This window comes from Drosophila ananassae, assembly GCF_017639315.1.
Source record: "Drosophila ananassae strain 14024-0371.13 chromosome 4 unlocalized genomic scaffold, ASM1763931v2 tig00000242, whole genome shotgun sequence".
Lineage (NCBI taxonomy): Eukaryota > Metazoa > Arthropoda > Insecta > Diptera > Drosophilidae > Drosophila > Drosophila ananassae.
Window position 1 is genome coordinate 119125 of NW_025319048.1, and position 13091 is coordinate 132215.

General features: G+C 32.2%; 1 long non-coding RNA gene across 1 annotated transcript; it reads right to left on the minus strand.

The window, feature by feature from the left end:
- Positions 1–71: 71 nt before the first annotated feature.
- LOC123258108 lies at positions 72–1592 on the minus strand. The gene is made up of 2 exons (XR_006507968.1): positions 1353–1592; positions 72–1076 (listed from the first exon to the last, which is right to left on the minus strand). It is a non-coding gene; the product is annotated as an uncharacterized LOC123258108 (long non-coding RNA).
- Between the last annotated feature and the right edge of the window lie 11499 nt (positions 1593–13091).

Below are 13091 nucleotides of genomic sequence, written 5' to 3' on the forward strand. Positions count from 1 at the left end.
CTAAATGAACACAAACCAATAAGCAAATCATTAGTAGACAAATTAATCAAAAAAAATGACACTAATTTAAATACAAAAGATATTAATATCTATATGACCTCTTTATTATTAGAGTACTATAACACTGAAATGCATTATACTTGCGAAAATAATTTGCTGGAAATAGGTTTAACTATAACTTGAGTTGCATATTTGGTTATTACAACTTTTTCTTCGTGTCAAGGCATTCCCCGACAAGGGGTACCAAATCTAATTTTTGTAATCACTTAAGTCTAGTACTATTTTATTAATGTAGCGCTCATTTGCATCTTTGATGATAAACTTCATACCATTTTTATATTTAATGACTTCATCTACAGAAGGCACTTTACCAGCAATCGAAAGAATCAAACCACCAAGTGTAACATAGTCTTCTTCAGGGTCACGTAATTCTATTTTTAGATCCTCTTCTATATCTTTTATAAGAGCCCTTGCTGATACTTCAAACTTATTTTGAGACAATTCAGTAATGGTATATTCTGAATTTATTTCGTTTTCACTATCAATGTTTGGTATTAGTTCCTCTATAAGATCAGTCATTGAAATTAAACCATCAGTTCCACCATATTCATCCAATACGATAGCTAAGCATGATTTAGAAGAGTTCATCCTAACAAAAAGATTAGTTGTCTTCATCGAGGGTGGAACAAATATTACGCTTTGTATAATATGTTTCAGATTAAAATTTTTATCCCTATTAAAAATAACATCTTTTACATAAAAAAAGCCTATTACGTTATCAAAGTTATTTTTATAAATTGGTATTTTAGTGTGGCAAGTGTTTTTTATCTTCTTTATTATTTCACGCTCGCTTGACTCAATGTCTACTGCGCATATCTCTGTACGTGGAGTCATTATATCCATTATACCACAATCGCGGAATTTTAATAGACCATTAAATATATTAAGGTCTGGCAGATCTTTCATTAATGCCTCAGTCGCACACTTTTTCAACACAGAAGCTTTTTTGAAAAGGAAGAGAAAAATTCTATATGCTATTTTTTCTACTAAGGTTCTTTTTTTACTCAATTTATTCCCTGTAATGGCAAAAACGTTTTCAGATTAGATTTATCAAGAAAACTGTTATTAAATGTTTAATAAGCATGTGAATAATGTCAAATTAATTTGTGAATTATTTGTTGATATAAAATACCAACAATTGATCAACAACTTTTTCAACAACATATACATAGTTGTGTAACAATGCATGATGGTAAAGTATTTTCCATAAAAGAAAATTACTGACACTCTAAACACCTTACTTATACACATAAATCATAACAGAAAATCAATAATATACGAAAGTTACTCACATATTTATCCACAAGTTGAACAACGCCAATTTTTACTGAATTTTAAGTTAGTAACAAGTTATTGATAGAACTATTATTATTACTATACTTTAATATACAAAAGAATAAATAGAATAGATTGGAAAGCGGCAAAACAACAATAGCGAAAATTATTAAGAGAAATGAGCCGGGTGGAAGAGTGCCTATCTGGCTAATGCGTCAGGCTGGCAGGTCTCTTCCTGAGTACCGCAAAGCAGTAGAAAATATGAATAATTTTATGGAGATATGCTACAACACAGATTTAGTGACAGAATTGACGTTACAGCCGGTGACAAGATTTGACATGGATGCGGCGATAATTTTTTCAGACATTTTAATAATAGCTGATGTTTTGGGTTGTGACGTGAATTTCGTACGCGGTGTAGGTCCAATAATAAAACCCGTGGAAAGTCCTAAGGAATTGAAGGGTCCACAAGAAATTGAAACTAAAACCTTACCAATTCTAAACGCTATAAAAAAAGTCAGAAGCCAATTACCAAAAGAAAAATCTCTCATAGGATTTGCTGGTGGACCATGGACAGTAGCCTCATACATCATAGAAGGTGGGAGCAGCAAAACTTTTTCCAAAGTATTAAATTTTTATCCTTCGTGTTTGAAGGAAATAATTGAACGAATAACGGAAGTAACGATTATTTATCTAATTAAACAGATAGAATTTGGAGCAGATGTTATTCAGCTATTTGACAGTAATGCTGGTGCGTTATCGGAACCATTGTTTAAAGAATATGTTATCGAACCAACAAAGAGAATTATCTTGGCAATAAAGGATAGATTTTCTGATTTTCCAATAATAGGTTTTCCAAGGTCTGCTGGAAATCTTTATAAAGATTACTGCGAACAAACAGGTGTATCTGCAGTAAGTATAGATTATAATGTTCCAATAAAATGGGCGAAAGCGAATCTAAACATCCCTCTACAAGGAAACCTTGATCCTAATCTTTTAGCCTATAATAAAACGGAAGCAATCAAAGAAGCAAAACGTATAATAGATTGCTTTAGAGATTTACCCTTCATATTTAATCTCGGACATGGAGTACTCCCTGATACTCCAGTTGAAAATATTGCTGCGTTGGTAAACCTGGTAAAAAGCTACTAATACAATACACAAAATTCCTAGCTTTTTTGTTGTACGGGGTTTATCATTTAAATTTAGCTTCAGTAAAATATGTCAGACCTTGCAAAAAGAATGTTCCTAATAAAACCATCACCTACGATTGCTGTAACTGATAAGGCAAATAAGTTGAAAAATGAAGGAAAAAAGATCTGTGTTTTAGCTGCAGGAGAACCGGATTTTGATACTCCAGATCATATAAAAAAAGCAGCTATTCAAGCAATAAGTGAAGGTAAGACTAAATATACTGCTGTTGATGGAACGCGTGAGCTGAAAGAAGCAATAATTAATAAGTTAAGAAAGGATAATAACCTCGAGTACACGCTTAACCAAATCTGTGTTGGTACAGGTGCTAAGCAGGTGTTATTCAATTTGTTCATGGCAACAATTAACTCTGGAGATGAAGTTATTATTCCAGCTCCTTATTGGGTTTCATATGTTGATATGGTAAGTCTTTTTGGCGGCTTGCCAGTTGTAGTAGAATGCAAACAAAATTTTAAACTGACAGCGGAATTATTGAAAAGCAGGATAACTAAAAAAACTAAATGGTTAATTCTTAACTCACCGAACAACCCTGCAGGAGCTGTGTACACATGTGATGAATTGAAAGACATAGCACAAATATTGCTTGAATATCCACATATGAATGTCGTTACAGATGATATTTATGAGCATATAATATACGACGAAAAGTTTTTTACTATCGCTCAGGTTGAGCCGAAGCTTTATGATAGAGTTTTTGTAGTCAATGGAGTATCAAAAGCCTATGCAATGACAGGCTGGAGAATAGGGTATATTGCAGGTAGAAGTGATGTGGTAAAAGCTATCTCTACGCTGCAGTCTCAAAGCACTTCTAATCCAAATTCGATAGCACAAGCAGCAGCAGCAGCAGCATTAAACGGTGATCATAGTTTTTTGAAAGAAAGAACAAGGATTTTTAAGAGTCGTAGAGATTTTATGGTGAAAGAGCTAAATTCTGCCCCGGGATTATCAGCGTCTGTTCCACAAGGTGCGTTTTATTTATTTGTCTCATGTGAAGGATTGCTCAGTAAAAGCACAAAAAGTGGTAAGATAATAAATAATGATTTAGATTTTACTGAATACTTACTGGGAGATCATTTGGTTGCTGTGGTTCCAGGAATTGCATTTGGTCTAGAAAATTTTATCAGAATTTCTTATGCAACCTCTCAGGAACAATTAGAAATTGGATGTGATAGTATTACTAAAGCGTGCCAGGAGTTAAAATGAAATAGACTATCCATAAGTTGTATATTTTGCCATACTTCGCCAAGGTTATTTTGAATGTTCTAACTTGTGTTTTTCTATGGAAGGCATTTTTATTGATTGAGCAAGTGTCTTTCTAATATTGAATTCCTCATTTTTTTCATTTTGTTGCAGTAAGTTAATGTTATTTATTTTATTTACTAAATCTTTCCCCTTTTCCAGAGTCTTTAAATCACTTTCGTTAATGTGATGTTCATTGTAAAATTCTGCAACAATTTCTTGTATCTTGAAAAAAGCATCTAGTGTTTTTAAGCTTAAGCATTAGGTGGAGAAGGGAAGAACTCTGGAAGATTCCTTAGATATAAAATCTGTAGAAAAGAAAAGAGTTCCCTTCTCAAAAGTAGAGGCTGGACGGTATCGTAGAAAGGCCTAAATGGTTCTAATTCTGTATTCACAAGGTAAGCCTTACTTTTCATTTTTAATAGTAGTATATGGAGTTATATATGATCAACAACTTTTTAGGTATAGATGTTTCAAAAGAACGCTTTGATGTTTCTCTCTCATTCATAAGTAAAAAAGGAAAGCGTGAAACTAGGAAAAGGAAATTTAAAAATGATGATACTGGGTTTCAAGGTCTACTGAACTTTCTACAAAAACATAACGTAGAAGAAGTAAAAGCTTGCATGGAATCCACTGGTTGTTATAGCGAAGCTTTGGCTGAGTTCCTCCACAACGCTGGATATTTCGTTAGTGTTGTAAACCCAGCTTGCATAAGATTTTATGCAAAAAGTAAGCTTACACGACAAAAGAATGACCAGACTGATGCAGAGATTATTGCAGATTATTGTCAAAGACAGGAACCTTCTCGTTGGACACCACCTTCTCCTGAAAAGAAAAAATTAAAACATCTTTATCGTTGCTCAAATGCGTTAAAGGATGAGTTAACATTAGCAAATAATCATTTAGAAAAGAAAGAGAGACTGCCTAAAGAAGTTGCAAATGCTTGGGAAGACCTTGCAATGAACATAGAGCAAAAAATAGAAACAATAAAAAACTCCATACGCGAACTATTAAAACAACACAAAGAATTGTTGGAAGATTTTCAACTCCTATTAACTATTCCAGGAATAGGAGAGGAAACAGCAATAGCTATTTTAGCTGAAATTCCTGGTATAAAAGCCTTTATAAATGCTAGGCAATTGGCAGCATATGCTGGAACTATACCACAAAATATAACATCAGGCTCATCCGTACATGCCAAGCCCAGATTAAGTAAAACCGGTTCACGAACATTACGTAAAGCAATGTACTTTCCTGCTATAGCAGCTAAAAAGCATAATCCTATCATTATGGCTTCTTGCGAAAGATTAAAAGAGAAAGGCAAGCATGCTATGGCCATAGTTGGTGCTGCAATGCGTAAGTTACTTCATATAGTTTTTGGTGTTTTAAGTTCAAAAAAGGCCTTTGATCCAGATCATATCAAGAACTATAGGGCTAAAAGGTTAACTGAAGGTTTAGTACTTTAAAATCAAAAAATGCTTCTAATTCATCTTATGTAAAATGGCATCTTACACAAATTTATTGAATGTTGTTGGTTAGTGGATATGTTGATAAGTAAATTTCTGCTGTTTTATATGTAACTAATTTACTTATCAACATATCCACTAACTATAATCTGTATACTGCTACACAGTTGGAAGTATTTTTTGATTTTATTATGCAATTTGGAGAATTTTTATGACTTTTTTGTTGACTAACAAGACGGTATCTTTTTTCTACTTAGTTTGGGTTATGCAAGAAGTCTAATGAAGTGAAAATAAATTTATTTACCAAAATAGAGTTGCCTTGGTCTACAGATCTTAGTTTCTTTATCATTTATCATTTCATACCACTGAGTAACCCAACCAGTGGTTCTTGCAAGTGCAAAAATAGGTGTGAACATATTTGAGGGAATATCGATAGCATTCATTATTATACCTGAGTAAAAATCAACATTTGGATATAACTTACGCACAATAAAATATTCATCCTTTAAAGCTATTTCTTCAAGTTTTTTTGCAATTTTAAGCAGTTCATTATTTTGTTCTAGTTTACTTAGAACCTCATGGCAAGCGCCTTTCAATATACGCGCGCGCGGATCATAATTTTTATAAACACGATGTCCAAATCCCATCAATTTAAATGGATCTTTATCATCTTTAGCTTTTTCGATGAATTTATCTATATCTCCACTTTGCTCTATCTCTTTTAGCATATTTATAACTGCCTCATTAGCTCCACCATGTGCTGGTCCCCAAAGTGTAGCAACTCCTGCAGAGAGGCTTGCAAACAGATTAGAACCAGCCGATCCCACCAATCTGACAGCCGCCGTAGAAGCATTCTGTTCATGATCAGCATGGAGAGTAAATATTTTATCCAGAGCTTTTGCAAAAAGGGCGCTTTTATCATTATCAACAGCATCGCCAAATATCATCTTTAAGAAATTTTCACTGTAACTTAATTCATTGTTAGCATTTATGAATTCCTGATTGTTGTTATGCCTACAAATCATTGCAATAATTGTGGAAACTTGCGCTATTGCAGAAATTCCAAAATCTAGGTCTTCACCATTGACATTGTTGCCATGCTTTTCATGATAAGATGCTGACAAACTTGCAAAACATGCAACTAAGATTGACATAGGGTGAGCAGTTTTTGGAAATGCTTTAATTACATTTGTAACTTGCTCTGATACTTTGGATGATTCTTGTATTTTGAGAAGAAATTTTTTGTGTTGCTCTGAACTGGGTAATTCACCATAGAGCAATAAATAAATCACAGCAGTAAAATTATTATTCTCTGCCAAATCAGCTATATTATGTCCCCTATATTTAAGAACTCCTTCATCTCCATCAATGAATGTAATTGTAGAAGAGCATGAAGCTGTAGAAACAAACCCTGGATCGTAAGTGAATAATCCTGTCATCTTATATAAATCCTTGATATTTAACACATCAGGACCTGTTGTTCCGCTTAATACAGGTAGCTCGATTTTTAATCCATTACTTAGTTCTAATAGCACTTTTTTATCCATCACTTAAGCTACTTAAATTTTATACAGAATATACAAACTGAGGAGTATATATTCATACAGTTAACTTTACATTAACCGTATTAAGCGGTCATCAATGCTTTTACTTTTGCATTTAAGCGACTTATTTTACGCGCAGCAGTATTCCTATGAATAACACCTTTATTCACACACTTGTGTAAATTAGATTCAGCATTCCGAAATGCCAGAACAACATTTTCTTTGTCGCCAGACTTGATTATATCAACCAATTTTCTAATAGAGGTGCGAGTTTTACTTTTCCGCATCTTATTTATTAAAGTGCGCTTTGCTATTACCTTTATCATTTTTTTAGCACTCTTATGATTTGCCATATATTAATACCTAAAATACTGTACTTTTCTTTTAATTATAAAGTTTTTTTGTTAATTTGCAATATCAGTTTTTCCTATGGTTAATCTACTGCTTCTCTCTTCAATAATTTTTTCTAAACTTTGCAAGAATTCATTTTTGTTTAACCCAGGATATATTGGGGGCAATATTTCTATTACTGCCTTTCCGGGATTCTTTCTCAGAGAAAGTATGCTTTTTGGCCAAAACAAACCAGTGTTTAAAGCAACCGGTAACACAGGAACAGATAATACGCTATATAAAGCAGCAATACCTGGTTGATATTTTATATTTTGGTTTATAGTTGTTCTTGTACCTTCAGGAAATATTATTATGCTTCTATTTTCTTTTATACGCATTTTTGCTAGTTTGACTATATGGCGTATAGAACTGATACCATCTGAACGGTTAATAAAAATCATTTTCAGCGCTATAAGATGCAAACCAATGAATGGAATCCATTTCAATTCACGTTTTAAAATAAAAACCGCTTTTCTAAATAGTAGTATAAAAATAAATGTTTCAAATGGAGATTGGTGTTTAGATGCAATGATAAAAGGTTGCTTAGGGATGTTTTCCATTCCCCTCACTTCATATTTAATGCCACATAATAAACGCAGCATGAATAATACAACTCTCACCGAACAGACGAGGAAAATGGTTATTACACACTCAGAAAAGAAAATTACAGGGAGAGTAATGAAAGTATAGAATACCTCCCATAATATAAGAAAGAAATTAAACAATAAACTTGAAATCACAAACTCACATAAATTTATTTAAATTTAACTTTATTACAAATTAAAAACAATAAATTTAATTATTGATCATCTGAGTAATAGGATGCGAATCAGCTAATTTGTCCTTTAACTTTTCGTTAGCAATATGAGTATATATTTGTGTTGTAGAAAGGTTAGTATGGCCAAGAACTTTCTGTATCAACACAATATTTGCTCCGCTATTTAGTAGATGGGTAGCAAAAGAATGCCTAATCACGTGTGGAGAGATCTTATTTTCATCAATATTGCATTTTCTTGCCAACTCCTTCATTAATTGACCGACCCTCTGCCTTGTAATTGGTTTATTAGGTTTATCACCTGGGAATAGCCAATCGGATTCCTTTTCTTTAGAGATCAGATTATCACGAACTGATAAATAATTTCTAAGGCTCTGCAATGCTTGTTCATTAAAAGAATTTGCCTCTCTCTACCACTTTTTCCTTTTATTATTATATAGCATTCTTTGTTATTACTGTTTATTAAATGTGACACTTCACATAATTTCATACTAATTAGTTCAGAAACACGCATTCCAGAAGAGTAAAGGATATCTAAAATCGCACATAGCCTTTTACTGCTTATCTCTTTATTCGATTCGCTTGCTGATTTTCTCACTGTGTCCATTAGCAAAAATATTTCTTCGACACTTAAATACTTAGGCAAAGGACGAGAAACTTTTGGATTCTTTAATTCAGCATCATTAGCCGGCGCTGGATTAAAATCTATTATTCCGTCATTAAATAGACACTTGTAAAAATTTTTCATAGCGGATATTTTTCTTGATATAGAGCTACTTTTATATTTTTTTTGTGTACATAAAGATTTCACATAATCTTTAATATTGGTTTTGTTTACACCAACCAAGGTAGTGCCGCTTTCCAATAAAAATTCTTCAAACTGGTGTAAATCCGAACGATAACTTTCCAGAGTATTTTGTGCAGCGAACCTCTCTGAAGCTAAAGCATCTATGTAATATGTTATGTAAAGATTTTCTTTTTTATTTTGCGACTGTTTATTTTTCATTATCAGTTCCTATATTTATTTCTTTGGCTATAATTTGATTAGAAGTGTTCCCTGTGTTTCTTATGAGAAAATATGAGACAAATAAAGCATTTATCAATAGAGTGAACATCACAAACTTTTGCTTTAACCTTTTTCTTAAATTTAATCTTACTCTTATCATAGTTAAATTATAACGTTAAATCTATAAAAAACACCTTATAAAGTGAGCTCTACTATAAATATAGAATACTTCTTAGCTGTATCTATCTATATTTATTATAACATAACATTGATTATAATTCTAACATGGACAGATAGAGATTCCAATTACGTTAGTGTTATGGGTGTTAATAAATTTTTAATATACACCTTTACAAAAGAAGAAATCAAATGGCATCTTTTTTTAATAAAGTGCTAATAAAAGGAACGGTCACATTTGACCCTATAGATTCATTATCTATCTTTTCTATAATTTTATCAATGCTATAGAAAGAACGTTCTATTCTTGCTAAAATATAATTAATCACTTTTAAATCAATTTTTAACTGTTTATCTGAAAATCGTTTTATTAGCATAATTCTTAATAATTCCTCGCTTGCAGGCAAAATTTTTACGCTGATAGTTGATAATATTCGAGAACTTAAATCTCTTAGTTTGAAGTTAAGCTTTTTTGGTGAAATTGAAGAAGTGATTAGCAGCCTCTTGTCGTTTTCTTTCATGTAATTGTAACAATGTAATAACATTGCTTCATCTTTAATGTTTTGTACGTCTTCTAAAATAAAAGCATCGCTATACCTAATCTCGCTTACGAAGTTATTCACATTGATAAAGATTGCATCGTTTATTGATTGCCAAATATGAGCAAGATGAGTTTTACCGGAGCTTTTAGGTCCAAAAAGAATCAGACATTTCCAAGATAAATCATTAACTACCGAATTATATACGTGCTTATTTTCATCTAAGATGATGTAATTTTGCCGGCTATAATCAGCTTGATTGTTGTTAAATAAATTTAATTGCACGTTGAACCTCTTACGTAACCTCTTTCTGGTAGTAATTTTTGCGCAGAAATTTACTTACGCTCCTCAAATGTGTCAGGTATTCTGGGCTCATTTCTCCTCTTACCATAAATTGATTATGCAAAAGGTCTGTTAGCCGTTTTTATAAAGCTCACTTTTAAAATATTTATTGATTGCATATTCTACTGATACATTGAACATTGCTATTATTGGAATAAAAAGTAATATACCTGTAAATCCAAAATATGAAGCGCATATAGTAATTCCCAGAATAATTACAGTTGGATGTATATGAACTTTTTTTCCTATTAATAAAGGAACTAATATATTTGAATCTATTAATTGTCCAACACCAAATAATAGCAAAACGGCAGCACTTTCAAACCATCCACTAAATTGAGTGATGGCGCTCAAAAACCCAATAATGGTATATAATAATGGCCCTACGTAAGGTATGAACGTTAACATTCCTGATAAAATTCCAATAACAATAGAGTGTTCCAATCCGATTATGCTCAGACTCACAGAGTAAAAGACCATCATGACAAGACATACATTTACCTGCCCCTTTAGATAATTAGATATAATGAAATCCACTTTGGAAAAATAATCTGCAATTTTTCCTCTGTAAGGAATAGGGATTAATTTACTAGCTTTTTCTATAATTAAAGGCCAATCACGTAATATATAGAAAAACACTACAGGAGTAATCACCATTAATGATACCGTGTTAAAGCTTGAACTTAACACTTGGATTATAAAGTTACTAGCAATATCAAGAGCATTCATGAAATAAGATACATAGTTGCTGTAATTTTCTGCTAGATTTTTAGATAAATGATCAAATAAGCTATCCTCGATTTTTATATTAAGAAATTCTAATACAGAGGGGATTACTTTAAGCTTTAATGAAGGCACTTTACTCACTAAGAAATTTAATATTGAAGTAATTTGAACATATATAATAGGTAAAACAAATGTTATGACTAGTATAAAAGCTATTAATAAAATAAGTATTATAAAAATTACAGAACATGAACGCGGTATTCTATACTTTTCAAACTTAACTACTAGCGGATTAAACAAATATGCAATAACAACAGATATTAAACATGGAAAAATCATAGGACGCATCAGGAATAACATCCCTATTATAAAAAGCAGTATAAAACAAATAGTTATATGACGTTTTTGCATGCTTTTAGCATAGCTAATTTACTGAAAAATATACAGTTTATTGTAAATACTGTCTATTCATTGTTTTATCAATTTTATTAAGTATTAGATCAGTCAAATTTTCACCCAATTCCCAACTAGATAAAACTCCGTTATGTGGATCATCTTCACACCTTTTCGAATTAACAGTCTTGATCAATTTTCCACGTAGCAATACATCATTTTCTATTGCGTGCGCCAATTGTGCAGGCTGTGGTACTAAGTAATCTTCTTTGCTATTAATAACTATTATTGGCGTATTCAATTTTCCTTCATCTCGCAACTTTCGTATATCGTTTACTAAATCAAAATCTAGATCTAAAGCCTTTAGCAATTTTTTAAAAATGGATGGGGGCAACATACTTAAAATTTTTGCTTGAGGGATCGGAAAATGCTCTATTGCTGTATGAAAAGAGCTGAAAGTGCTAGTAAAAATAACACCTCCAAGTTTAACGTTTTTGTCTGCAAAGTGCTTCAAAACTGCCGATGCAACTGCTCCTCCAAAGGAATGGCCAAAAAGTATAATGTTTTCAGGCCTCACACCCTTGTCCATTAATTTATTGATTTCTTCTATCGAGGGCTTAAGCAAACTTTGATCTCTATTTATAAAGGGAATAAAAATAAGCATTAAGGATAAAAAAATGCAAGTTAGAGCAGCTAAGCTTGCTAAACCAACTACTCCAGCTGTTATGGGGCTTATAAGTAGTAATATTGCAATGGGCGCTGATACAGATGCCACGAGGAACAAAAAGCTAACTGCAGCATAAGTTATGTAGTTCTGAAATGCGCTTGGATATTTATGTGCATGGTTATTATTTGATCCATTTAAACCTTGTACATAATTGTGAGCACTTTTATAGTTATCCCCTATTCCATGAAAGAATATAAGGTGTATCTCATTTTCCTTATTACACTTAGTAATGTGCATTCTAGCATCATATTATATCTTAATTAAAATAATACACTCTTTTTTTAAAACTGTAAATAACCTGTTACTATACACTTACGCTGAAAATGATAAATATGCACACTAACAGACTTAAGAAATACAAAATAGCAGCATTAATAGTTGCAGCAGGAGTAGGCAGTAGATGCAGTTCTACGATTCCTAAGCAGTATACAGAACTTGTAGGTAAATCTGTTTTATTTCATACAATTAAAAGATTTCTGACTAACCAATATATAGATCACATAAGAATAGCAATTAATAGAGACCATGAAAACTTCTATGAGAAAGCTATATCACTAATTACAGACACTAAATTACTAAGTCCAATATATGGAGGAGAAAACAGGCAAAGTTCAGTTAAACTAGGGCTTGAAAGCTTACAAAAAGTTAACCCAGATTTTGTAGTTATACACGATGCTTGTAGGCCTTTTGTGTCAAATGTTCTGATAGATAATTTGGCTCAGTCCATGATTAATGATCAATATACAGGAGTAGTTCCAGCAATAGATGTTGAAGATACTATGTCATTGGTAAGTAATAATTTCATTGAATCTACAATTTCAAGGGAAAAACTTAGAGCCATACAAACTCCTCAAATTTTTAACTTTAAAGAACTATTATCATGTCACCAATCAACCAAGAATTTACTGATGATTCATCGCTAATGATAGAGCACAAAAAGCGCGTTGTGATTATTAAAGGTGAAAAAAGCAATTTTAAGTTAACCACAAAAGAAGATATCAATATGGCAAAACTCCTTTTTGAAGAGCCAAAATTTCCTGTCGGAACCGGTTATGATATACATAAGTTCATTAAAGTTCAAAATGGTGCTGAAAGCTTTATAAAAATTTGCGGTGTGAAATTGAACACAACATGGCAATAGAAGCGCACTCTGATGGTGATGTTGCAATACATGCAATCGTTGATGCAATACTCGGAGCACTGGGATATGGCGACATAGG